This window comes from Erpetoichthys calabaricus, chromosome 2, assembly GCF_900747795.2.
Source record: "Erpetoichthys calabaricus chromosome 2, fErpCal1.3, whole genome shotgun sequence".
Taxonomy (NCBI): Eukaryota; Metazoa; Chordata; class Cladistia; order Polypteriformes; family Polypteridae; genus Erpetoichthys; species Erpetoichthys calabaricus.
In genome coordinates this window covers 318,765,632-318,789,692 of record NC_041395.2, presented here as the reverse complement: position 1 = coordinate 318,789,692, position 24,061 = coordinate 318,765,632, and the positions used below count along the sequence as shown (strand labels likewise).

At 42.5% G+C, this 24,061-nt stretch overlaps 1 protein-coding gene and 1 long non-coding RNA gene across 3 annotated transcripts in view; one reads left to right on the top strand and one right to left on the bottom strand.

Moving 5' to 3' along the window:
- LOC114647270 (small serum protein 3-like) overlaps positions 1 to 24,061 on the top strand; it is a 76,722-nt gene that overhangs the window by 40,651 nt on the left and 12,010 nt on the right. The gene's annotated exons all lie outside the window — the stretch shown is intronic.
- On the bottom strand, positions 7,792 to 23,471 carry LOC127526770 (uncharacterized). Its single transcript, XR_007934204.1, has 3 exons — positions 23,378 to 23,471; positions 16,260 to 16,365; positions 7,792 to 8,115 (listed from the first exon to the last, which is right to left on the bottom strand). It is a non-coding gene; the product is annotated as an uncharacterized LOC127526770 (long non-coding RNA).

Below are 24,061 nucleotides of genomic sequence, written 5' to 3'. Positions count from 1 at the left end.
TTATCTAAAAATCCTTCCCAATTACTGTTGTCCACCCCCTCAGCACCCATCACCACCCCGAGATATCGAAAACACCTTCTGTCCCACCTCATTTCTAAGGGCAGATCTGGTGGTGAACATGCTGTCCAGGAGCCAATCAAAAAAGCGGTACTTTTGGCCCAGTTGATTCTTGCTGAAGATATTTTCTCAAATACTTGTTGACATGAAATTAACATTTTTATGTCATCGTTTGATGTGACAAAGATGACAACATCATCAGCATAGGCCAAATATTTAAAATTAACAGTTGGGCACATAGGAAAAACCACACCCTGCAGTCTGCGACTTATCTGACGTAAAAATGGTTCAATTGACAAAGCATATAGCATTCCAGATAAAGCACAGCCCTGTCGAATTCCTCTCTCTACTGAGAACGGAGCACTCAGCGAACCGTTGACTTTTAAAACTCCAAAAATATTAGTATATAACAGACTTATCATATTTATAAAACTGTCCCCAAAACCAAAACTTTTCAATGTATTAAACAAATATCGGTGATCTACTCGATCGAAAGCCTTTTCCTGGTCTAGGGACAGAATCCCCAAATCAACCCCACACAGATTACATGCCGAGATAACATCCCGCAATACAAATATATTGTCATGTATTGACCGGCCTGGCACACAGTATGATTGACACGGGTGAATTATAGAGTCCATTACATTCCTCAGGCGGTTGGCCAAGGCCCTTGAAAAGATCTTGTAGTCTGTACACAATAGGCTCACAGGACGCCAGTTTTTGATTTGACACAAGTCCCCTGTTTTTGGTAGCAGAACGATGACGGCTCTTCTGCAGCTCAGTGGTAATTCACCAACCGTAATGCTCTCCAGAAACACTGTAAGCATGTCTGGTCCCAACAGATGCCAAAACTGCTTATAGAATTCTGTTGGAATCCCGTCAATCCCCGGAGTCTTTCCAACATTTAAATTAGACAGCGAGTCGGAGAGTTCCTGCAGATTAATCTCGGTGTCCAGATGTAATTTTAACTTTTCCGAAATTGATGGCATACCTTCCAAGAACTCAGACATTGCAGCCTCATCGATGCTTTCCTCCTTGAATAAATTCTTGTAAAACGATACAGCAAAGTCTCTTATCTCCCCTGTAGTACACAGTTCTTGACCGTTGGTGTCACGGAGCATATGGATTGTCTTGCTCTGTGCTTCCTTCTTTTCAAGACTAAAAAAAAAACCTTGTGGGTGCATCCAGGTGATTCAGATTCTGGAAGCGGGACCTCACTAAAGCCCCCTGAGCCTGCAACTCCAGAAGCTGAGACAGTGAATGTTTTTTTGCTGTTAAAATTTCAAAAGTATCCTTATCAAAAGTTTTTTGAAGAGTAGCCTGTAGTTCAGTGATGTCCTCCTCCAGGCTTTTCATATGGTCCACGTTCCTCTTCGTCACTTGCTTGGTGTATTGTTGGCAAAAGCTTTGATCTGTACTTTTGAGATATCCCACCATTGTTCGAGGGAAGTGAATTTCGATTTAGTGAGGGTCCATTGCTGCCAGAAAAATTCAAAGCACTGAAGGAAGTTCGAATCATCCAACAGGGAAACATTGAATTGCCAGAAAGACTTGAATAAAAGTTTTTTAGAAAAGGTGAGCTTTAATGCTACTAGCGAGTGATCAGAAAGACCGAAAGGACAGATATAAGTAGTGGTGATTGTATTCAGAAGATGCCGTGAACAGTAAAACCTGTCTAACCGTGCCATTGAAATGCGGCCACCCCCCCTCTTTTACCCAGGTGTATTGTCTATCTGTAGGAAAATTATTCCGCCATACATCCACCAGATCTGACTGCTGTAATAAAGTATGTAATACTCTGACAGAAGCTGGATGAGGCTCAGCACCATTTCGATCCAGTTGAGCATTTTCTGTACAATTAAAATCCCCTCCTAGTAGAAGGATTTCCCCATTAATAAACGATTCCACCACCTTTCTCAATGAATCAAAGAAACAGATCCTCTCTCGACCATTTGTTGGTGCATAGGAATTAATGAACACGAGGTCCTGATCACCATCTTTAATCTGCACCACCAGCAGGCGCCCAGCCACCACCTCTCTAATATTAGTGATCTGTAAATTTACAGTTTTGGAAATCAGCACAGCTACCCCAGCACTGACATGGGATCCGTGACTAAGCACAGCCTGACCCCCCCATTCACGTAGCCAGTCCGACTGATTCCTAATATCGGTGTGCGTTTCCTGAAGTAGTGCGATGTGAAGGCCTTTTTGCCCTAAATAATCAAAAACAGCAGCCCTTTTTGCGTCTCCCCTACACCCATTCACATTTAGACTCCCAATATGTAAAGAATCCATTAATACAAAGCACAAGGGAGTGACCAATAAATTACACAACACAAACGAATAAAAGCAACGTAGAGCTACCTCCATCATGATTAAAGCAGTGATTTCCTAACCCTACTGATCAGATTCTTTAATCTCACGGACTCTTTCTGGTCCATGCCAAGCTGTACGGCATTGCGCATCACCCTCTGTGCTGACACCAGGAAGAGCTGAACGTCTGGGAAGTGCTCCTCCACTTTAACTCCTCTCTTGCCCTCAATAAATTCCAAGAAATACCGAATACTTGCGGTGCTGTATCCGCCTCCGAGTGTATACCTTGATGAGGACTCGCTTCTCACGGAGGCGTCAGTGTCACTGCCCTCATCCTCCCTGTCACCCACATCACAGTCACTGTAACTTTTAAACAAGTGGCTGCGTTCACTGGATGGCTCGCTGGACACGAGGCTTTTCTTTGCAGACTTCGTATTCTCCGATTTATTCTTTCGCTTATGACGGGGCACTTTGAAACTCTCATCCCTCTCGCTCACACTTGCACTCCCACTCTCCACGGCACACACCTCGTCCAAGGGCCTCTCACTCAGCTGCCTTTCCACGACTTGCGCCGAGCTCTGCTTCGTCAGCAGTGCGTCCTCAGCGGCCTGAACTTGTGCAGCTTCATCGGTTACCTGAGGCTCGTTCACAGCAGTGGCGACTGGCGCAACTCCTTCGGAAAGAGCGTTCAATGTCGTCCCCTCACTGCTACTGGTCTCAGGCTCTGTGCTTACTTTACACACTGCACTGTTAGCTTCAGCCGGCATTTCATTGGCAACAAGAAGCGCGCTCTTCTCTGGAGCGTCTTCAGACAGAAAACTTGCAGGCCGATCACACACAACACCCGCACCCTCCAACCGATCATTACACTCAGACACATCATCCTCCATATTGTCCACCTCACTTTCATACTCAGACTCGCAGTTTTCATCGTTAACCCCGTCATTGTTCTCCTTAATCTGAGCGGAGCCGCCCGGCAGCACCCCAGGCTCATGTTTGCACTGTGCCGCCTTGTGTCCAGCTCTGCCACAGTTAAAGCATTTCATTGTATCTGAAGTGACAAATACTACATAATCATCGCCCTCTACCTTAAACCTGAGCGCCACGTTTATTTCCTCATTCATGTTATTTAAAATCATATAAACTTGTCTCCGAAAGGAGACCACATGTTTTAATTCCTGCATCTTGCAGCCAAGTGGGATCAATACTATATCAGACATAATCTGCCCATAACGTTTCAATTCCCTTAGTAAAATATCATTTTTTAAAAAAGGTGGAACATTAGAAACAATAACTTTCTTCGCAGGCGCTGATAACGGCAGGACAGGAACTAATGCGCCATTGATAACAACCCCTTCTTCAACGAGTGTATTCACAAGAGACTCATCGTTTAAAAAAACAACCACAGCCTTGTTCATTCTGGAGGCGGATAGGACATTTTTATAGCCGACAACTTTTCCTACTCCCACCACACATGCTTCGGCAGAAACCTGGGGGTCCACCAGGACCTTTGCGCCATGACGGCGTGAAAGATTTTCAAATGCCTTTGGTAACAATCCAGGAGCCCTGCCTTTGGACACGGCCATGGCGATACCCGCCAAAGCCGCGTCTTAACAGTAAAAACTATCAAAAAAAAACAATTCCAAATCAAAACACTAAGAAAAAACAACTAAGAGAAAGAAAAAGGAGAAAAAAAAGTAACAGACTTACAGAGACCTCGACGCCCATCGGCTTCCCACGACTCGAACACGCCCACCCCAGGCAGCACTAATCGAGCAACACACAGACAGCAAGAGAGAGAGATAGATAGATATCTATCTATAATAGTGCCCTATCTATCTATCTATCTATCTATCTATCTATCTATCTATCTATCTATCTATCTATCTATCTATCTATCTATCTATCTATAATAGTGCCTTATCTATCTATCTATCTATCTATCTATCTATCTATCTATCTATCTATCTATCTATCTATCTATCTATCTATCTATCTATAATAGTGCCTTATCTATCTATCTATCTATCTATCTATCTATCTATCTATCTATCTATCTATCTATCTATCTATCTATCTATCTATCTATCTATAATAGTGCCCTATCTATCTATCTATCTATCTATCTATCTATCTATCTATCTATCTATCTATCTATCTATCTATCTATCTATCAATAATAGTGCCTTATCTATCTATCTATCTATCTATCTATCTATCTATCTATCTATCTATCTATCTATCTATCTATCTATAATAGTGCCTTATCTATCTATCTATCTATCTATCTATCTATCTATCTATCTATCTATCTATCTATCTATCTATCTATCTATCTATCTATCTATCTATCTATCTATAATAGTGCCTTATCTATCTATCTATCTATCTATCTATCTATCTATCTATCTATCTATCTATCTATCTATCTATCTATCTATCTATAATAGTGCCTTATCTATCTATCTATCTATCTATCTATCTATCTATCTATCTATCTATCTATCTATCTATCTATCTATCTATCTATCTATCTATCTATCTATCTATAATAGTGCCCTATCTATCTATCTATCTATCTATCTATCTATCTATCTATCTATCTATCTATCTATCTATCTATCTATCTATCTATCTATCTATCTATCTATCTATCTATAATAGTGCCTTATCTATCTATCTATCTATCTATCTATCTATCTATCTATCTATCTATCTATCTATCTATCTATAATAATGCCTTATCTATCTATCTATCTATCTATCTATCTATCTATCTATCTATCTATCTATCTATCTATCTATCTATCTATCTATCTATCTATCTATCTATCTATCTATCTATCTATCTGTTTACCAGTTCTTTATTTAGTCTTCTTCAGTAGCTATTCCCATTTTCATATGGGGTCGTTTCTTCTCCATTTGAGGTTTCAGCATTATATTGTATAGCCTTTCCTGACACCAACTCTCCCCATATATCTGGGCTTCTATTTTAATTGAAAATTGTTCCCAGCGCTCTGTGCCTGCACTCCGTGAAGAGTGCTACACAAAAATAAGTTGTATTGTATATCTTACATTTTGGTCTTTATATAGTACCTTTTATACAAATGTCTGTTTTGAATCTTTAGTCTGTACAGTGCTTTTCATATGTATTGGTGTTTTAAATCTTTTTACATTGTAACTTCCATATGCTGTAAATATATCTATCAATTTTTAAATTTATGTTGCACATTTCACATAAATGTTTGTTTTGAATCTTTCCTTTTATATTGGATATTTCTTATAGATTATTCCTTTAAATTGATAATATACTGTATATAGTACCTTTCCTTGTCATTCCCCCATTTTTATTGACACTGTCATAATAAACCCTACTAGCTTTAATCTCATGCATTTATAAAATGGATCCCAACACAAATCAGATATGCCATTGGACAAATTAGATGGGATTCATTTGTAAATATAAAGGCCGTCTCAATGGCAGTCACTTGTAAAGTGCAACACTTCTGTCTGTAGCTTCTCACCACTTTATTTTGAGAATCTTTTCCTCCATCTCTAACAAGGCATGTCTTTATTAAAATTGAAGACTTAATTCCAAAATGTGTGAGTACAAAATGAGGAGACTAGCCGGACAGAGGCTGAGTAAGTTACTTATGTGGCAGCCCTCGGGAAGCTTGGACCCCTAACCCTCACACAGGCCCTGCAGAAGTTCATTTTCATATTTTTATTTACTGTGACTGTCCAGACGCACTTGTGTACCTAAAATGTGGTCAATCGATTGGATTGCAACCGTTGAAATCACCGGACTTCTATCTCTCCCATCTGCCCAAGTGACCTCTGAGTGGGCCAGCTAACTTCACAGTGTTGTGATTCTACACATATTGTGATACTGACGTGTCCAATACACACCTAAAGAATTCTGGGATGGAATTCTTTATGAAAGTGCTGTGCAATAAACAGTCAAATGCACTCCAAACTGCAGAACTTCCCTCTGTGTCTGTCTTTGGCTATGCTTCTGTCTATTTATTAAGCTATACTTACAACTCACCTTACTTTGATTTTTTTCTGTCACTGCATGTTTTTAATTTATAAATATCCTCTCAATTACTGGTTAGAGTTAAATAATAATAATAATAATTGCAATTGCAGGCAAGTCATCAATTTATGAGAGTGCTGAGAGTTTCAACACTTAGCTTCTCTGTGGCTTTTGTAGTTTCCTTTAGTGAAGCTTTTTAAGTGAGGCTGAGACTGCAGAGTGCGAGTGGCGATATGAGGTGCAGGGTCACAGGTCACATCCTCCTTCCCCTATTTTTTCAGCACTTTAAAACAATAATAGTTCCTGGGAATTGTCAGGTCATTTATTGGATGTATCCCCCCATTTTCAAGTGCTGTTTTCCAGAACACATATCACTAATCTTGACCCTGTGATTGTGTTTGGCCATTTGTAAAGAAGAAGTAGCAATAGAACAAGTAGTAAGCCTGACCTGTACAATGGGGATAACAACTGAATTAATCCAAGAGCAAATCCATGTTTGCAGATCACACAAGGAATAAATAATTGAGTGTCAAGTTTAACACACAAAAGTCTGTGAAGTAGCAGGACAGGACTACACAGAGCTTTAGAAAGCACCACTCAGTCTCCAATAATGATAAATGATAAATTGTGACTAATGGACAAGGAAACACCCCAACATAATCAGAGCATTAACTTTTCTTTACTTAAGTGGTGCACAGCAATTCCCAATGCCTTCATCCTGGTACCTCTTGAACTGCAGTGGCCACTTGAACTGTATATACAATACATCAGCCACACCATGACGTCTGTGAGATGTCACTGGTGCCTCACAGGCTAAGAGATCAGGACAGTGAAAGTTGAAATTCTTACAACTTCTTGTCATGTCTTGACTACTGTAACACTCTACTGGCAGGAGTATCTGCATGTGCTACCAAGTTAGTGCAGTTGATTCAAAATGCAGCAGCACATCTTGTACTGAACCCCCCGTGTGTGGCCATGTAAACCTTCACCATTAAGGATTTTGTAGTTTGCGCATGTCTGTTGCATTCTGTCAGCCTGCACATGGATTTGCTTCATATACACTAACAAACTATGGGTAGAAGCGTCCACAAAACAAATTCCCGGAAGCAGATGTGCGGCCGATCACATTATTCCTGGCTGAAATAATCTGTGTCCATATTTCAGGAAATCTCAGGTTGACGTGGCTTGACCTGACTTGATTACAGTACCTCTTCAGTGAAACCAAAAATACAGAAATTAAAAGAAGACACTGAATGTTTGCACAGGAATTAAGATGTAATAAATCCAGTCCGATAAGGTGACCCTTCTCATCTTTAGGGGTCACTGCCTGAGATCGAGGAGCATTCTGGAAACAAGAGAATTAAACAATACTTGAGAAGCTGAGAGCAGAGCATAACGGTTTTTATTTTTGGATAAGTCAGCAAATACTCATATACACAATGAATTTGTGAGATATGGATTGACATGCTTTCTTTCGCTTTCTTTCGCTATCAAAGAAGAAGCCTTGATAAATGAAGAATAGAGAAAAAATGTAAAAAAACCTTCCAAATGTTAGCTGGAGATTTTCTTAGAAAAGAGCGGCGTCCTACATGACAGCACTCTTTGGGACACAGTTGCTGTCAGGCCCCTGCGTGTTCACCAGCTTGTGGGTGCAGTCCTTGGTCACCACAACTTTACAGGATTCGGGAAGACCAGAATAATTTGGAACTCTGTTAGTAAAAACAAAAAAAACTTAGTCAATATCACACACCCACACACACACGCACACACACACACGAACACACACACACACGAACACACACACACACACACACACACACTGCTATACACCATCCAAAGGCTCTTTCCACTTCCAGGGCTGTCAGTCCGCATTTCTTATAATGTGATCTGTGGATGGTGAGCACTCACTTGGGGTCACACAAGGAGTCAGTAATGGCTCAGGAGTCAGAGCTTGAAGAGTTTTGATTGTTATAGTGCTTTTATAGTACAAACACAATCCACAATGCTTTACATTTTTATATTTTTAAAATATAAACCTTGACACGAGAAGTGAACTTGCTAGAGGCACACATGGAGTTACAGGTGGGGCTTGAAACTGAAACATTTTGACTCACTGGACTCCATTTCAACAAGAATTCTTGATAGTCCGTTTAGTTATATATCTTTCATTTAAGGGGTGTTGCGCACATTTGGTCACATCATGTACAAATGACAACCCTTTTTCTACATGGTCCCCTATAATGTTTGGGACACAGCAGGCCTATTAAAGCAGTTGTCATATTTAGGACTTTGTCGCATGAGAAAACAACATTTGGGTTCGGCTGTGTTGTAAATTGCCTGAAACATCCATTAAATTCCCAGAACACCTTGCCACAATATCTCTGAAAACAATGTTTAATGATTACATCCATCAATCCAGGGAGGAAGCCATTCCAGCAAGCATCAGGAACGAGGCAGAAACGATCCCTGGATGGGGCGTCAGCTCATCGCAAGGTGAATACAAGCACACACATACACTAGTGTCATTTTAGTGTCACCAAATCCGCAAATCTGCATGTCCTGGGAAGGAAACCGGAGCACACTGTGGAAACCCACCAGGAAAACATGCAAACTCCAGGCAGGGAACACCAGGGACATAACTCCCTGTGAGGCAGCAGCGCCACAGTGCCGTCCCACATGTATAATTATTAACAGTATTCATTATTTAAATGAAGTTAACAATTTACCTGTAAAATGTAACATACATACTTTAATATATTCCATCATGAAAATGATATCAAGTAGAAATTTAGAGAATCTAAATGTGCAGAAAGCTGGCATATAATGAATTGAATGTGTTCTGTGTGGCAATCGCTGCCTGCCCGATGCTGTCAGCGCAGGAGGAAGCCCCAGAAGCACATAGCGATTAACTACTGGGTTGGTTTTCAGTTGATGTTCTTCTGTGATAACAAAATAAACTACGAGATTAAAGTTGACGTTTCCACTTTAATCACAAAATAGATATTTTTTTCTTCACACAGAAGATGCTGTGTGAGACCTTTAAAATGTATCGCGTCATTACAATGGGGAATATGCAATGCTTGTATTGCCTTTGCGAGAACAAGATGAAGAAAAGTGCCACAAATGCAGTTGTATGTCAGCATTTAAATTTGATGATTTGCTTCATCACACTGAACCATTCATCAAACATCGAAGCACGCACACTGATCCATCTGCAAAGTGGCTTGCTGTCACATGTTGGTAGCAAACAGAGACTCTGATGTCAAATTCCAACTTGAACACACTACGCCCTCTGATTTTTTGCTAGTTCTGAAACTCTAGCATGCGTTGCGTTAATTTCTGAGGATGTGCTCAGAGGACGCGTTAAATAAATACTAGGAACTCATGGCAGCCATGAAGCATTCGTGTTCTGATCGTGAAGTATAAACCGGTCCAACACCCCCAGCAGTGTTGTGCATGAAGTAGTTCAAAAGCGCACATTCATTGGACAAGCTCATTTTTCTAAGAACGGTGAACTTAACGTAATGTATTTGCAAGTGAACAGCTTGAATGTGAGCTAGTTCAGTTTTATATGACACTCTGGATCTGGTTTAGGTCCACATTAAACGTTTTGCCTTACCCTGTAATGTAGGGGTGGGACCAAATCCGAATACGGTATTCAGATAAGCACAAATAGTGGATTTTTACAAATATTTATTTCGTACGAATTTTTTGACATTTATTTGTATTTGGAAAAAAAATAACATCAAATCAAATTGGCACTGTCTGTGTCTGTATGCTTGTGCTTAAGCTGCACTCCCGCTGAAATGAGCACGCGGTGAAGCTCCACTTTCACTTTTAGGAAAACGTTGTACTTTGTGAGGCCATTTTATGTTTTTCCCCATTGGACATGCAATATATGACATGAATTTTGTAAGTGAATTTTGCAGTGTAATCGATTAGTTCACCTACACACTGAATCCACAGTCACCATTTGTGTCACACGGTTGTAAATAGAGTGGTGATTTATATGTATACTTGCATCTATTTAATTTCTTTTCTGACCGGGAGGATATTAGCATATATGGTTATATGTGTTTGTTGCTGGGTGTAACTCAATAAAGTGTATTTAAATAAATAAATCTTCATAATTATTGTACTTTATTCAAGAACACTGTAATAGCCTGATATTAGTCATGAAAAATTGAAAAGAGTAAACTCATGGGTCATTTATTCTCACTCCTTAAAAAATACGAAATGATCTGAACATGAACTAGTTCAAAACTGAAATGGTGAACTATGAACGTGAATTTATTCATTTTAATCTGTGTGAACTGAGCTTTGAGCGAGTTCTTGTGAGGTGTGAACTTGCACCACACTGCCTAGCACCATGTCTAACAGATGAGGTGGTCTGCTTTAGATCTTGGGCAGTTCCTTTTCGTCTGCACACTTTGCTCTTGTCATCACTGATGCAGGGTCATCTTTGTGTCATCTTTGTCTCAAGACCATTTTCCAGAATTCTGCAGGCTCTTTGAAGTACTTTTTGTCAAACTGCAATCTGGCCATCCTGATTTTCGACTAACTAGTGGTTTGCATCTTGCAGTGTGGCCTCTGAAGTTCTGTTCATGAAATCTGAAATTAAAGCAGTTGTCATATTTACCACTTTGTCACATATCCCTCGCATGCAATGACTGTTTGAAGTCTGCGATTCATAGATGTCACCAGGTGTTGAGGATCTTCGCTGCTGATGCTCTGCCAAGTGTCTAATGCAGCCACCTTCAGCTCCTGTTTGTTTCAGAGGCTTGTCCCCTTAATTTATCTCTTCAGCATATGGATGACCTGCTCAGTTGGATTGAAATCAGGTGACTTGCTTGGCCATTCAAGAATTTTCCACTTTTTAGTTTTGTAAAACGCCGGTGTTGCCTTAGCAGTATGTTTGGTGTCATTATCTTGTTGTAGGATGAAGTGCTGCCCAATGAGTTTGGAGGCCTTTACTAGAACTTGAGCAGATCAGGTGTTTCTCTCCACCTCAGAATTCATCGTGTGTCTGCCATCAGTAGTTCTGTCATCAATGAAGAGCCAGATGTGTCCCCAAGCCATAACACCCCAGCACCATGTTTAACAGATGAGGTGGTCTGCTTTGGATCTTTTCATCTCCGCATGTTGCTCTGGACATCAACCTTTTACCCAGAATCCTGCAGGCTTTTTTAAGTCCCTTTCACAAAGTGAAATCTGACCATTCTGTTTTTGGGGGTAACTAGTGGTTTACATCTGATCATGAAGTCTTCTGCTGGTAGTCGCCTCTGACACGCACACATCGGCCTCCTGAAGACTGTGCATGATCTGTCAGACAGGCATTTGGGGCTTTCTTTGCCAGAGTGAGAATTCTTCTGTCGTCAGCAGTGGAGGACTTACTCAGCCTACCAGTCCCTTGATTACTAAGCTCACCAGTGTGTTCTTTCTTCTTAATGATATTCCAGACAGTTGGTTTAGGTAATCCTTAGGTTTTACTGATGTTTAAATTCTTGTTCATCAGTCTCATGATGGCTTCTTTGACTTCATTGGCACAGCTCTTGTCATCATGTTGAACAATGGAAACTCCAAACTCCAAAGGGTAGAAGCAGGCCAAGGGATCTTATGAAGAAATGAAACCTACCCGAGGAATCACAAACACCTTTGACACCAATTGTCCAAAACATTATGGTGCCCTGAAATGGGGGGACCGTGTAGAAAAAGTGTTGTCACCTCTTCATGCTGTGACTGAAATGTATGTAAATCCTCTTAGAGGATAGTGTGCAATGAGCAATTTACTCATAATGTCTGAATTGTTTGATTTGATTTGATTTGTAATTTTAGTCTGTGGAGCAGACGGGTAAATCAATAAAAAATGTGTCTTTGTTCCAAACATTATGGAGGGCACTGTATCTACTGTACAGCTGTTTTCACACATTTGTACCACTGGAGCAGATGCCAGATGAGTGAAGCTCAGTGAATCGAAGGCCTGAACTGAACCAGCAGGCTTGTGGGTTTAGACTTCACCACACTGTCTGACACATTTTATAAAGCGCCTTTCACTGAGGAATACCTCTGAGTTTATTTCAGTGGGGTCAAAAAGATACATTTGGAATTAGGGCTGTAGGGTGGCACAGTGTTTTACTCAAAATGTGAGCAAAGTATCTTAAAATGCATTTTAGATTTCTTCACATTGTCTCACATTTGAGTACAATTAAGCAACTCCAATTTATTTCCTAATATCTTAAAAACAATTTCTTTTCCATTTGAGACAGCCATCCATTTTCTAAACCTACTTATCCAGAGCAGGGTTGCCGGGAAGCCAGTCCCTATCCCAGCAAACATCAGGTGCAAAGCAGAAGCAGCCTCCAGGCAGACCACCAGCCCATGGCGGGTGCAACACACAGACACCAATCCACCTAACCTGCATGTCTTTGGACTGTGGGAGGAAAGCAACATGGCATGGAGAGAACATGTAAAGTCCACACAGTAAACCTCCGTGCCACTGTGCCTCCATGTCACCCCCCCCCCCTTTGAGACATCATATTAATCATAATAATTGATTACATGTATATAGGGCTTTTCTCACTACTCAAAGTGCTTCACATAGACATTGACGACACATTTCAATGTTAATGCATTTAAAGATATCTGAAATACGTTAAGACCAGTAACGGCGCAATGCACAATAACGTGCAGTGAATACACTTGACTTGAGTATTTATAGTTTTCATTCTCTTTCTCTGTATGTTTAGCATTTGTTTGCTCAGAGTTTGATGTGCTTGCTGCTTCCTGAGCAGCTCTTCTTTTCTCCCACCCTAGCACCCCGCTTCTTCTCTCCTTCCATCGACATCTTTTCGCGTTAAAACTGATTATGTCAGTGTTGGTATTGCAATTACTTAGTACAATTTGCTTAATTTTTTACTTAAGCTGGCACTTAAGTCTTCAATCTGCCTCAAAAATGACTTAAGATATGAAGAGGTAGGGGAAGTGACGGCAAAGGTGGTAGGGATGAGAACGCGCCCATATGCCTGTGCCACATGACTGCCCTGCTGGCCGCTACCAAGAGTTGATTCTACAATAAAATAAAATAAAAAGAGGAATAACCTTTGAGGTCAATCATCACCCAGAAAGCGGATAGTAGACGTCACGTAGTATATGTGTACCAAATTTCAGGTTAAAAGGTCAAACGGTTTGCAAGCTGCAGGTGATTTAAAATCACAAAAAGACAAACAGACAGCCACAGTAGCGTATTATATATAAAGATATGTTTTAAAAGTTTTTAATTTAAGATACATGAATATATTTCAATATATTATAATATTATATTATGATTAGGGGCAGTACAGAGGCACACTGGTGCTGCCTTGCATTGAGCAGACCAGTGTTTGTGTCACAGGTCCTCTTATGTGGAGTCTGCATGTTCTCCCCGTGTCTGCATTGGTTTCTCACGCTATCCAAAGACATGCAGTTTAGGTAAAGCTGGTGTCCCTAAATTGTCCCTAGTTTGTGGTTTGTGTGTGTTTGGCATACAATGGACCTGACCCCTGCCCAGGGTCTGTTCCTGACTTGTGCCCTATGCTAGCTGGGAAAGGCTGCAGCCAGACCCCCCACCCTGGTGTAGATGAAGTGGGTTAGAAAATGACATGACATGAATATGATTATGAGCATTTAAATTATAGTTAGGGTGATGTGGTGGCACAATGATTAAGAACTGCTGCCTTGCAGATCCAGCCTCCTAGATGTAAACTGCACAACCAGACCCTGTCTGTGCAGAGTCTGCATGTTCTCTCCTTGTCTGCTTTGGCTACTTTTATTTTTCTCCCAAATCCCCCAATACATGCATGTTAGGCTAATAGGCGACTGGCCCAGAGTGGGTATGAGTGGGTCCTGTGATGGATTGGCTCCCTGTCTAGGTCTGCACCCAGCTTGTGCCCAGTTCTGTCTGGATAGTCGCACAACAACCCTAAAATGGTTTGAGAATGTATTTGTAGATTTAAATGACTCCACATTTACCAAGTCTGACATTCAAAAATGTCTCCATATACAAAACCATACTAGATGAGAGCAGAGCCATTCATCCTGCAATGGTTCTTCAATTTCCAATTCCCTAACTCAATAAGTGCCAAAATAACTGAAAACAATCACTTTTATTTGAAAGAGGTCAATGTAATGTTTGGCAGATATTAAAGAATACTTGGTAACCCTTCAGAATAGGGGCTGTAAGTGCTTGCAGTAGCGCGTGTTAGTCATATATTCAAATCAAATTATCAAAATACTGCTAATGGTTTACAAGGCCTTAAATAATCTCACTCCATCCTGTATCTCAGAATGTCTGTCACCTTACACTTCAAATGGTAACTTCAGATCTTCAAATGAGGGTCTGCTTAGAATTCCAAGAGCTAAACTTAAAAGAAGTGGTGAGGCGGCCTTCTGCTGTTATGCACCTAAAATCTGGAATAGCCTGCCGGTAGGAATTCGCCAGGCTAATATGGTAGAGCACTTTATAAAACTGCTGAAAACACATTATTTTAACATGGCTTTCTTATAACTACAATAGCTACAATACCCAGTGTTGCCTGGGAGGAAAATAAAGTGTTTTTATTTTTTTAATTGTTTGAGAAAAACATAATTAAAAAAAAGCACAACTTTAAAAATAAAAATAAATTAGCAAACAACGAAGACTCACTAATGTGCCTGTCTTGTGGTCTTGTATGTATGTTATCGTCCAGTTGACGCTCAGAACCGGCCAACTCTATTTAATTTCAAAACCAACAAGGGCGCAGTGGTGCTCAAACATAGAGAATGCTGGCAATCACCTCCAGTTCGCCATCTGGTGGTCGTTCAGAGTGTCAACTGGATGATAACACGAATACAAGACCATAAGATCACCCCCCACCCTACCCAGAAGGGGGTGGGTTAGGGTTGATTTCCCCCTACAGTATTTTTAGTCGACCAATGAGGAACATGTGTACCAAGTTTCATGAAAATCGCTCCAGCCGTTCGGAAGTAGTGCTGGAACATACATACATACACACATTGACTTATACTGTATAGATATAGATTTTAGTGTAACCCTGATATTCTGTATATGTATTTAATTATTGTTTTTATCATGGCGCCACAATTCATACTAACCCCTACTTTTTCTGCTGTTCTTTTTCTGGTTTTCTGTGGTGCTGATCTGCACCCCCCACCACCACCCGATCAAAGCACCATGATGTCCCCACATTGATGGATTAAAGGCCAAAAGTCCACATGACCATCATCATCAAGTTCTTCCATGTGAAGTCTGTAAACCCTGAGGACTGATTGAGATCATTTATGTTAGGTAGAATGCCCAGTGGGGGGCTGGGTGGTCTCGTGGCCTCAGAAACCATTTTTTGTTTTTTTCTGTCCTCCTGGCTATCGGACTGTACTTTATTCTTTGTTACTTAGTATTGCCTAATCTTATTTTTATATTTTTCTTTTTTCTTCATCCTGTAAAGCACTTTGAGCTATATCATTTTTATGAAAATGTGCTCTAGTAATAAATGTTGTTGTTGTTGTTGATATAATCCTACGCAGTAAAAAGTCCAAAGTGCTCTTAGAAAGTATCATTGGTGTTTTAAAAGTCTTATTCAAAACTGCCACTATACTACACAGCAGTAACTGACTATGCTAGGCAGTAGGTGGCTAATATTCTCAAGTTTTATCAACTTATCCAGGATGTGTGCAGTCCCTTTGAAATGTAAGCCTGCTCTGTGGGGCCCTGTGGGACAGCCAGGTCTGACGCAGGATTAAACGGTTCTTTAATTCTGTGCCTTTGAGTCCCGAGCTCAGGGAGTGTGAAACAATTCAACGACAGATGAAGGGTACTTACTGATTGCAGCATTTCATTCCAGAAATGTAACAGTTACACCTGAAGCAGTCTTTGTTGTACCATATCGAACCGAAGGGGTGTAAAACACCTTCATCATCCTGGCAGCCTGAAAAGAGCAACAGGGTGTTATACATCTGTTTAAAATGAAACATCACTTTTTTCCCCATGTTATGATCATGGAGATCAACAGGCTCATGGCAGAACTACTCCATTAGTGAAGATTATCTTACAGCTTTGTCTTAAAGCAGCAGCACAATCATGGCTGCATTTTGTTTTTTGATTTTTGTTTTTTTTTTGCATGGGCTAACCCGGGCTAGAGCCAAGAGCTCCGTGAGCTACAAGGGCCCCAAAATTAATTAAACTGTAAATATTCTTACCATTGGACTGGTCTATCGAGTCTGTTTTAACACCTTCACCATTAACCTTTAGATGACTCATCCACTGCTGGTCTCATGCACAACAGCAAATCTGAGTTAGTGCGTCAATAACACACCATCATCCCCAGAGTTAGACTGAGATGTAGAGAACTTTATTTGTCCCCAGGGGAAAATTTGGCTTTTTGCAAAAACTCTTTAAATAAATAGATACGTATTTAAATAAATATCTATACACACATACCATGGTCTGAACACACCCACCAGAATAACTACAATGACAGAAAATTTGGCAGTCTCATCCCAGTGAAACTTTATGCAGGCGTCTTCGTGTTGGTATAAAGGACCCCCAGTGGTGTTTCTTGACACACTTCTGCTGATTGATTCATTGGCTGAATGTCCTCAGTGTTGGTGTTTTCAGAGAGACGATGTGCAGCATTGTTCAAAATGCACTTTTTTGCTTTAATTCTCTCCTTCACTGCAACCTCCTGGGGTCTATAGTGCATCCCATAAGTGAGCTTGCCTTTAACTTTAGCTTCTTGATATGGTGGGCCTCACTTCAAGTGATGTTACCGGCCCAGCACACCACAGCATAGAAAATCGCACTGACCACCACAGAATTGTAGAAGATGTGACGTATGTTTATTCCCAGATTAAAGGAACTCAGTCTCCTAAGGAAAAAGAGCCTGCTCTACCATTTCTTATGGAGTTCCTCTGTGTTCTGAGACCAGTCAAACCTGTCAGTGATGTGGACCCCAAGAACTTGTAGGAGTGGACCACCTCTACATCTACCCACTGAATAGCGGCCAGATACAGAGGCTCTTTGGTGCGCTGAAAATCAATAAGCAGTTCCTTGGTTTTGCTGGTGTTAAGCTGCAGACAATTCTCTTTGAACCAAAGTTCTCCCCCTTACTCTTCTCGTCTGTCTCGTCCCCATATCAATACACCTCACAAGTGCAGAATCATCAGAGAATTTCTGCAAGCAACATGGCCTGCTGTTATATTTTATAATTACAGGTATACAGAGTGAAGAGAAAAGCAGACAGCACTGTTCCTTGTGGAGCTCCAGTTTTGTTAGTTGTCCCCCGTGAAGAGCAGCGAGTGATGGAGGGCAGTTGCTGAAACAGCATTTGTAACCAAAGGGTGAGGTGAATAAAGGCAGCTGAAGTGTAAAACGTGTTCATTTCCATAAGGAAGAAAGCAATTTAATGTGCCCTAATTATTATTATTATTATTATTATTATTATTGGGGACAGTTCTTTATAAGTAGGCAGTAACAGCATTATAGCTTCTGATTCTAGTGATTGAGCAGTACAGGAAGTGATGATAGTCATCAAACGGTAAACTAAGAGTCAAGTTCAGAATGTGTGGTGAGCTTTCAAAGCTGCCATTCCCTGAACCTCCAGGGCACAAAGCCGACGTCAGTTCATCAGATATACAGCAGATGATCCCCTACTGTAATTTATTTGTCCATTTTGCCGTGAGAGTGTCGCATCACTCTATGCCTGCACTTGAGGCGCTCTGTTCAAGAACAAAGTCGTTTGTACTGCTGTGTTGTATTTTGAGATGGCCATGACAGGTTGGCCATCCAGCTCTGTGAACAGGATTACTTGTGTTCTGTTTAGTGTGTTCTATTTAATTCATTTTTGACACCCACTCCATGCTAGAATGGGGTCTCTTTCTGAACTGTCCTTCCCAAGATTTCTTCCCCTTTTTTTCACTACAAGGGTCATTTTATTTTGGGGAGTTTGTCTTCCTAGAGAGTCAAAACTGGGGAGCTGTCAAAAAAACAGGGCCAATAAAGCCCACTGAGACATTCCTTGTGTGATTTTGGGCTCTACAAGAAATTAATTGTGGTTGTTGTTGTTGTTCATAAGTGACATCATGTTACAAGTAATTGTGACCGATCCCAACAGACATGCAGTTTCAGGACATACATGTACTCTGATGTTAGTTATATTTGCTCTTATTCTACATGAAAGCACAATTTAAGTCACAAAGACATGGTGCAAAAATGATGCCAATATTCAAGAATTCTTAAAAAGTATTGTAGATGACACCAACCAGAATCTGCCAACCAAAACGTGAAGCAAAGCCACTGGACAATAAACCTCAGGTTGCTTTCCTCTCCAGTAAGTGGATGTGTGCTCTCCAGATTTTCAGAGGGCTTGTCTTGCCTGCTCAGGGACCACTTACTGCTCTTACATAGTGGGCTGTTCAAGTCCTAGATACTCCTGAGCTTTGACGTTACACACTAGTTTATTCTGTGTCCCAGTAGGTCCCAGGTGTCACCTGCTTCATTCAGATCCCAATTCAGGTGGTTCATCATGTGGTGAGAAACTATAGGTGGGCCCAAACAGATTCAAACCCAGGGACCACCTCCACCTTGAGCATCCATTGAACACAAGAGTCCAAAATAACAACAAAAAGGCATTTTGTTAACAAATGAAGAAATAAGTAACATGGAGGAACAACAAAGAAAGAAGCACATCAGGCACCTCTGCCCTCAGGGTCTGAGTAAACAGTAGTAATCCTCTGTTGCTTCTGGTCTTTCTGTTTATCGTCCAACTTTTTGTCCATCTTACTCCCTCTTCACACCTCGTCATCAGGACGACTCAAGGAACGGAAGGCCCATTTAAACAGTACCTCATACTACTTCTAGGTACCCTAAAGTAAATATTGTTGTGGTCAACCACCCCATTAGTATACTGAAGTGGACTACATTGGCTGTCCTCCCCAGTACCCTTCTGAGGCTACAACACATAAACCTGTAGCAGCCCAAGGAACTTCAGACGCAGCAGTAGGGGTCTCCGGCTCTTCACTACTAAAAAAGATAACACTTGGCAAAATGTTACGTTATCATCATTTCCAAGTTCATGGGTAGGCAGCGTGGATACGTTCTTCACGTAATTTAAATGCTCTCTCTTTCTGTCTCTGTGTTTGTAAGCCTTTCCTTCAGTGACTCACATTCTCACCTACCATCCACTGGCAATTCATATTGTTTTCCTGTGATGGCGCCTGCCTGCTGTCTCACTATTTCTTTATATATAATACGTTATCGTGGCTGTCCATTTGTCTGTCCAGGATATCAAATCACCTGTAGCTCACAAACCGTTTGAACTATTGACTTGAAATTTGGTACACATATACTACGTGACGTCTACTATCCACTTTTCGGGTGATGATTGACCTCCAGGGTTATTCCTCTTTCTATTTTTATTTTATTTTATTGTAGAATCAACTCTCGGCAGAGGCCAGGAGGGCGACTGTGCGGCGCATGCATATGGACGCCGTTCTCATCCCTACCACATTCACCGTCACTTCCTCTACCTCTTCATATCTTAAATCATTCTTGAGGCAGATTGAAGACTTAAGGTGCAACTTAAGTGAAAAATTAAAGAAAACATACTTAGCAATTGCAGACGAAGGATGAGAAGAAGCGGGCTGCTAGGGTTGAGAAAAGAAGAGCTGCTCAGGAAACAGCAAGCTCATCAACCTCTGAGCAAACGAATGGTAAACATACAGAGAAAGAGGATGAAAAGTACAAGTCAAGTGTATTCACTGCACGTTATCGTGCAGTGCATGCGCCATTACTGGTTTAATACATAATGCATGTTTCACCTTTCAGTGGATGAACACCTGGCAGAAATGTGAAGCAATTCCTGTACAAATATGGCACAATTACAGTACAACACACACATTTAAAACAGAAAACAACTCCTACCTGGGGCCAGTTCACCAGTAACTGGATCAATCTGGACCAATGATGGAGCCATCATGCACCGACCATGGCACAGGGCGGCTGTTGCCAGAACTCCCAGGGCTAAGCACAAGAGAGCATTCTGTAAGAGACAGAAGGTGACAAACTAAATCACTGGCTGAACGTCACACTGTCACAGCGTCAAGGGTTCAAACACTGGGGTCTCTCATAACACTGGTCTGCAAAACAATTCACTCCTATAAAAAATGTATAGATTGGAGGTGTAGGGAACAGCCCGGACACAGACAGGTAGACGTGATGTTTTCACCACACACACGTTTATTTACAATATTTACAAGTTTCAAGTGCATAATACCCAGTGCTGCAGCACCAATCACCCCTTAAGTCCTTGGCCACCACAATGCCTTTACAGTCTCTGGTCCACCTCCACTCCTCTCCTCTGAGCTCCGTCCTACTTCCACCCGACTCTTGCCATTGACTGGAGGGATGCGGCCTCTTTTATACACTCCCGGATGGACTCCAGGTGCTTCCCGAGGAGCCTCCGTTGACACACCCATGTGTGGCGGAAGCTCTGGCTGTGTACCCGGAAGTCCTCCGGGTGTCCCCAATCCTCTTCCCCCCAGCACTTCCGGGTGTGGCGGAAGTGCTGAGGTCCAGGGCTCCCAAGGCATCGGGGCACCCCCTGGCGGTGACCATGGGCCCCTACAGGGTTGAGCTTCCAAGCTCTGTACCCGTGGCCCCCAATAGAACCAGGGCGGTCGCCCCCTCGTGGTCTGGAGGAGGCATGAGCCCTCCTCCTGTCTTCCTGGGCATCCCGGCCAGGCATGAACCCCAGCCGGGTACCACAGAGGGTTCTGAATGCAAATCTGACAACAACATTTCTCTATCATATCCAGTTTTTGTAGAGACAATGGTTGTCACACACATATGCATAGGGGACAACTTAATGGCTCTAGTGACCGTAATTCTACCACAACTCTTATGAGGTTTGTATCTACAATGAGTTAATAAGGCAGTGGGTATGGTCACACTTGTGCAGTCCAACCGTTCAAATTGTGGGGCTTAAATTTGCATAAGAGACCCCTGAATAAATCATCTAACCCACCTGTGCTTTAACTGCATTTCTGAACATCTTGTGCTATGTTGTGTAATGTACACTTTGGGATAACATTTGTTATTAAAGGTTGTGGTGCCCGGCAGGCGTTCATGCCCGGCCGTGACGCCCAGGAGGACAGAGCGGACAGGGGCTGATGAGTGCCCTGGGTCCTAGCGCCCGATGCCCCGAGCCTGCAGCAGTCTCCCGTTGCTATGCATGGACGCAGACAGGAATGAGTTTGCGCGTTTGTCATGTGCAGATTCAAACCATCAGGGCGTCCAGGAGGGAAAGGAGGGATCGAGGGAAGAGTACCGATTCCTCCAACAGGAAGGGACGTGCAGCTGGGTGCGCACGTCCAGTGAAGGGCCACTCCCCAGAGCCAGTGGAATGGAGAGAAAAGCAGGCGGTCCCATAAGTTGGAGGGACACGCAACCCGCAGAGGAGGTGCCAAACAGGCAAGTTCTGGGGTCCTTGTAAAAGGGGGGAGTGCTGCCAGTGTGCAGCACAGAGGGATGCCAGGGAAGGGTGTCCAGGCAGCGGCTCTGCCCCTGTGTTTCTGTGTGTTGCAGGATTGGGCCCGGGACGAGCAGTAGGTCCTGCTTCGTGGGAAGCCGACCCTCATCAGACAGACCGTCTGGCCGGACGACACTTCACTGGCGATGGGGCAGCCCCTCGCCCGGCGGAGGCTGCGAAGGCATGAGTGGCACTGAACAGCGGGGCGCGTAAATCTTGGAGGGGGTGCCGATAAAGAGTGTTCCAGGTTGCCGGAATGGACCCTGGATAGAGAATAGGACCCACTTAGGGGTTGAGCCGCCCTAACGGGGTGTGTCGCTCGGACCAACGGGTCTTCGCTGGCGATGGGGCACTGTGGTGCCCGGCGGGCATTCATGCCCAGCCAGGACGCCCAGGAGGACCAGAGGAGGGCTTGTGGATCCTCCAGAACACGAGGGGGCATCCTCCCTGGTTGCTGTGGGGACCACAGGTACAGAGCTTGGAAGCTCAACCCTGAAGGGGCCCGTGGTCACCGCCAAGGGGCGCCCCAATGCCCTGGGAGTGTTGGACCTCAGTACTTCCGCCACACCGGGAAGTGCTGGGGGGAAGAGATATGGAGACACCCGGTGGACTTCCGGTTTCACCGCTGGGGCTTCTGCCACACAGGGGTGGGGCTACAGGCCCTCAGGATGCAGCTGGAGCCCTTCCGGGGTGAATAAAAGGGGCCACCTTCCTCCAGTCAGGGGCAAGAGTCAGGTGGAAGACGACGAAGCTTGGCGGAGAGGAGTGGAGACGGACCAGAGACTAATAAGGCATTGTGTTGTGGCCAGGACTTAATGGGGTGATTGGTGCTGCGACACTGGGTTTGTGCACTGATACTTGTAAATATTATGTATAATAAACGTGTGTGTGGTGAAACCAACATGTCTACCTGTCTGTGTCCGGGCTGTTCCCCACAAGGTACAAGATAAAATAAACAGATTAACATATTCCAAAATGTGGAACTTCACTTTTTATCACATCTTTTATAATATCTTTTTATTTAACATACAAACCCCATTTCCAAAAAGTGTTGGGACACTTTCTTAAAATGCAATAAAAACTAAAATCTGTAATGTGGTCATTCACTGCTCTGCTTTTTCAAAATGTGTTTATGTAAATAGAATTAAGTTTGGAAACCCTGAAAGTCTTTGTCCTTTTGCCTGTTAATAAAGGTTCAAGTGAATGACCACATTACAGATTTTAATTTTTACTGCATTTTTAGAAAGTGTTCCAACCTTTTTGGCAGTGGCTTTTGTATTTAATATCCCTGCCCATTTATCAAACTGCCTTCACTTTTATGCCGTAGTTTATAATTTCTAGTTTATTTCTACAGTAAACAAAAGTAATGAGGCTTTATGACCAATAAAAGATCAATGAGAGTTTCTGCACTTACCATCTCTATGGCTTCTGCTGTTTCCACGGGTGTAACGTGTTGAGTAATGGTGACTGCAGGCAGAGAGTGTTTATATAAGGAGCCATCAGGAGGTCCCACCCTGCTGCTCTTTCCATATTTGAATTTTTGAAAAAACAGGACCTCAGTGAAAACAGGATGTTCCAAGTTTCGTAACTTGTGTCCATCCATCCATATTCCAACCCGCTGAATCCGAACACAGAGTCACGGGGGTCTGCTGGAGCCAATCCCAGCCAACACAGGGCACAAGGCAGGAAACAATCCTGGGCAGGGTGCCAACCCACCGCAGGACACACACAAATACACCCACACACCAAGCACACACTAGGGCCAATTTTGAATCGCCAATCCACCTAACCTGCATGTCTTTGGACTGTGGGAGGAAACCGGAGCACCCAGAGAAAACCCACGCAGACACGGGGAGAACATGCAAACTCCACACAGGGAGGACCCGGGAAGCGAACCCAGGTCCCCAGGTCTTCGTAACTTGTGTTCAAAAGTAAATGTGATTCCACTGCGTTGGTGGGAGCTGCTACATTATATGGATTCGAAGATGGAGAAGGAGCTGGAAGTAAGGACAGGATACCATTTGGGGTGGCACACAGAGGATTAGTGTGAGTAACGTAAAATGTCTCGAACTGACACTGACCTGTAAAGAAGGACTGG